The sequence below is a fragment of the Arvicanthis niloticus genome, chromosome 26 (assembly GCF_011762505.2).
Source record: "Arvicanthis niloticus isolate mArvNil1 chromosome 26, mArvNil1.pat.X, whole genome shotgun sequence".
NCBI classification, from domain to species: domain Eukaryota; kingdom Metazoa; phylum Chordata; class Mammalia; order Rodentia; family Muridae; genus Arvicanthis; species Arvicanthis niloticus.
In genome coordinates, this window is record NC_133434.1 from 40,123,639 (window position 1) to 40,128,638 (window position 5,000).

Sequence of the window (5,000 nt, forward strand, 5' to 3'; positions counted from 1 at the left end):
ACAAATGCTTCTTGTGATTCACATTTCGTTTTAAGGGTACTTTCTAGATCAAAAGACCTTCCTCAGACAAGCTTCTTGACGATTCTCCACGTGTAAATTGGATTTCATCCCCGAAAGAGGGCATTAAATACCAATGGTAGGTGGTTGAGAGCCACCATCTGGTTGCTGGGAACTGAACTCAGGACCTCTGGAAAAGCAGTCAGTGCTTCTAACCACTGAGCCATCTCTCCAGTGGCCCCACCCCAGTCTAATTTTTAAAAGACAGAGATGTGAGGAAAATCAGAGGATTCAGTGGGAGTAAGCGTGTGTCATATGGTATGGGTGCCGACAATAGGATTGATCTTACCCTCGGTTACATGTGGCATGAGGAAAGACATGAGGGTGGGGAAGACAACCACATGATTAGTGAAGAAATTAAACTGTAGCCTGTGATACAATTGTCCCTCTCCCTCTCCCTCTCTGTCCCCCTCAGACATGAATAAATATTGAAATTAAGCTAAATGGACAATGACAAGAAGCCAGCCAAGTGTGGTGCCAGAGGAAGGCAGGCCTGATCTAGGTATTGATTTCCAGGTCTATGTGCAGAAGCCCCTGACTCAGCTTTAAAAAAAAAAAATGAAGAGGAAAATAAGACATGCAATTAAGAACAGAATTTTTAAAAACACACTTAAAAAAAGGGGGGGGGTGAGGCAGTAGTGGGGTGGCCTGGCTTATAGAGAAGGGTCAAACACTGTTCTGCCATTGCCTCCTCAGTTGAACACACACAGAGAGCAGACAGAGCAGAGAGAGAGAGAGAGAGAGGCAGAGACACAGACAGAGAGATAGAGAGACAGACAGACAGACAGACAGACAGACAGACACACACACACACACACACACAGAGAGAGAGAGAGAGAGAGAGAGAGAGAGAGAGAGAGAGAGGAGAAAGAATAAAAAAATCAGGGATCAGGGGGCTGGGTGGGGGCTGGGACCTAATCAGCCTGCTCTGCCTGCACAGCCTCATGCTGCCACCTACTGTCCAGCCAGCAAACCTTCCTTTAGTCTGTCTTCCCAACCGCCAACCAGCCATCAGATGCATGGAGATTCTCAACTGACACTTGGAGAGAGAAAAAGCCCAAAAGAGTCCAATAAGCAAGCACCTTAGAGCCTCCTGTAGCATCCAGTGCTGCAGTTGTAACTAATCTCTCCTCCAAAGTCTGCTACAGAGACATGCCTGGAAGGATGTTGAAATTATTTCAAATGTGCATTTGTCCTCTGATGGGAATCCACGGTTTTTTGTTTGTTTGTTTGTTTTTGTTTTTTCCTGTTTTTTTTTTTTTAAAGTTGTTCCAAAAATGCTGAAGGACACAACACTCTGTGTGTGTGTGTGTGTGTGTGTGTGTGTGTGTGTGTGTGTGTGTGTGTGTGTGTATGCATGCTGCCAGAGGTCCTGAGTTTAATTTCCAGTAATAACATGGTGTCTCAGAACCACCTGTAATGTGATTCGATACACTCTTCTATTACACAGAATTGTACACTATCTTGCTAGCTGGCAGTGGTTGGTTGGATATGCAGACAAGAAAGTTTTGCTCTCAAGATTTTTTTGTGTGTATATACACACACAAACACACACCACACACACATGCAGGTGCACGCACACATGGAACTCACTCTGTAGACCAGGCTAGCCTGGAACTCAAATCTGACTGCCTCTGACTCCCAAGTGCTGGGATTATTTTTCTTTTTTTCTGTTTTTGTTTTGTTTGGTTTGTTTGTTTGTTTGTTTGTTTGTTTGAGACAGGGTTTCTCTGTATACTCCTGGCTGTTATATTTCAGCTGTGAGTGCTGTTCCTTGCCATCTAGTGGGCTTGTGTCCAATTTCTTTAAACTTTTAAAATTTTTAAAAAGAATTATGTATTTATTTTATGTATAGGAGTGCACTGTAGCTGTCTTCAGACACACCAGAAGACGGAACTGGATCCCATTATAAATGGTTGGGAGCTAACATGTGGTTGCTGAGAATTGAACTCAGGACCTATAGAAGAACACCCAGTGTTCTTACCCTCTGAGCCATCTCTCCCAAGTTCTCTAATTCTAGACCTGTGTACTGAACACAATTCTATTTGTCCCTTCCCTTCCTTCCTTCCTTCCTTCCTTCCTTCCTTCCTTCCTTCCTTCCTTCCTTCTTGCTTGCTTTCTTGACATGGTTTCCCTTTCTGTCCATGCAGGGTTCCCCGACTGCTCTTTGAAAACCCATTGAGAGGCCAGAACCAAAGGTGGAAAGATTGCCCTCCTTCCCTCCCTCCTTCCCTCCCTCCCATTTTCCCTCTTCCATCATACACTCAATAAAATAAATAAATGAATAAAGTTTCCAATTTATTTCTCCCTTTAAGCTGACTAAATTTTCCCCCAATGCCTCCAACTGCCCCTACCCCCACCATCTCGTTGATGCTCCAGGATAATCTAGCTCTTTGGAAATGCTAATGGCACTCCAACTGGAACACACCCTGATAAGAGAAAGAGAAAGAGGAAGAAACGATCTGATCCAGCTGGCCACGCCCTGCCAGCTCAAGGATTCTTCAGACCGAGAATCTGGACCATATTTACATAACCTGGTATTTCTAATATTATTTATTATGATTTATTTATACGAGTGAGCACACCATAGCTGCTGTCTTCAGACACACACCAGAAAAGTGAAGCAGGTCCCGTGACAGAGCTGCTAGGTGCTTATTGGGACCTCTGGAAGAAAGAGCAGTCAGTACCCTTAACCACTCAGCCATCTCTCCAGCAGGGAAATGGAGCGAGCATAGGCCTGTGTATTAGGAAATTACAACCATAGGCACGTCCCAAAGCTCCTCCTAGATCCTTCTTCCTCATCTACACAATTCTACCCTGGGCCTGTGGTTGTCAATTGGACATGACTTCAGTGCTAGTGAGTTTGGACTTGTCTCCATTTCACCTTCAGAGAACTGGGTTTTCAAACAACAACAACAACAACAACAACAACAACAACAACAACAACAACAAAAACAATTTAAAGAGGGCAACAACTGGACTGCACACAAAGATGCTGTTGGCTCCTCTTTGCAGATAATACTGTGTGTGTGAAACTTCCTTAATAAATTAACCAAAGTCTAATTCCAAATACACAAGGGGGACACTGTAGCAAATTACCATTGCTTGGGTATATAGAAAGCAGTTTTTTCTTTCCTTTCTTTTCTTTCTCTTCTGTTTTGTAGAAATTCAGCTGGTCCTGATGGTACACACACCCTCCCTTAATTCTAGCACTACTCATTAAATACAAGTTTTCCTCTCACAAACCAGCTCTAATTAAATGGTACAATTAACAACTCTCTCTCTCTCTCTCTCTCTCTCTCTCTCTCTCTCTCTCTCTCTCTCCTTCCTGGGATCAATCTAAAGAATGGACTGTTTTGTGTAAGCTTAAGTAGCCTCTAGCTACACTATCATAGAGGAATGGAGGAAAAGGACACCCCCCCCCAACCAAATAGTAGCCTAAACAATAAAAAATAGGCATCTGTTCCTACTCTGCCTTAGGATCTCTATGATCGCATAAATTTGGTTTTGTTTCTTCGTTTCTGTTTTTCTTTTCCCCTTTTTTGTTTGGTTTTCTGTTTGTAAATCCACACATATACTTTATTTTCCAATATTTCAAAACACATGCTTCTTTTGATTCTCATTTCACCGGTATGCTCTAGATCAGAAGAGCTTCCTCAGAAGAGCTTCCTTACCATTTTCTCCACATGTAAACTGGATTTACATCCCTGTCATCTGGAGGATAACAAGTATATGGAAGGGGTGGAGGTGGGGGGGCAACGGATCGAATTGGGTATTTCTTTCCTGTGTGACCTTGACTCACAGCCCAAACAAATGAACACACTAAGAAAAAAATAAACCAAAGGAACCAGTTGCCTTGGAGGCCTGCCTGGTGTTGCTCCCCTGAGTCATATATTTAAACATTTATTTATTTATTTATTTATTTATTTATTTATTTATTTATTTATTTAATGTATATGAGCTCTGTCTCTCTCTGTCCCTCTCTCTCTGCCATTAAATACCAATGGCAGGTGGTTGGGAGCCACCATGTAGCTGCTGAGAACTGAACTCAGGACCTCTGGAAAAGCAGTCAGTGCTCTTAACCACTGAGCCATCTCTCCAGTGGCCCCACCCCAGTTTAATTTTTAAAAGACAGAGATGTGAGGAAAATCAGAGGATTCAGTGGGAGTAAGCGTGTGTCATATGGTATGGGTGCCGACAATAGGATTGATCTTACCCTCGGTTACATGTGGCATGAGGAAAAGACATGAGGGTGGGGCGGACAACCACACGATTAGTGAAGAAATTAAATTATAGCCTGCGATATGATTCTCCCTCTCCCTCTCTGTCTCTCTCAGACATGAATATTGAAATTAAGCTAAATTGCCTCCTCAGTTGAACACACACACACAGAGAGCAGACAGGGAGGGAGGGAGGGAGGGAGGGAGGGAGAGAGAGAGAGAGAGAGAGAGAGAGAGAGAGAGAGAGAGAGAGGACTGCCAACCAGCCATCAGATGCATGGAGATTCTCAACTGAGACCTGGAGAGGGCCAGTTCCGAGCTCAAAAGAGTCCAATAAGCAAGCACCTTAGAGCCTCCTGTAGCATCTCCTGCTGCAGTTGTAACTAATCTCTCCTCCAAAGTCTACTACAGAGACATGCCTGGAAGAATGTTGAAATTGTTTCAAATGTACATGTGTCCTCTGAAGGGAATCCACCTTTTTTTTTTTTCTGTTTTTTTAAAGTTTTTCCAAAAATGCTGATGGACACCACACTCTGTGTGTGTGTGTGTGTGTGTGTGTGTGTGTGAATATATATATATATATATATATATATATATATATATATATATATATATATACACACACACATGCATGCGTGATACTTCAGCTGTGAGTGCTGTTCCTTGCTGTCTAGTGGGCTTGTGTCTGATTTCTTTAAACTTTTCTAATTTTTAAAAAAGAAT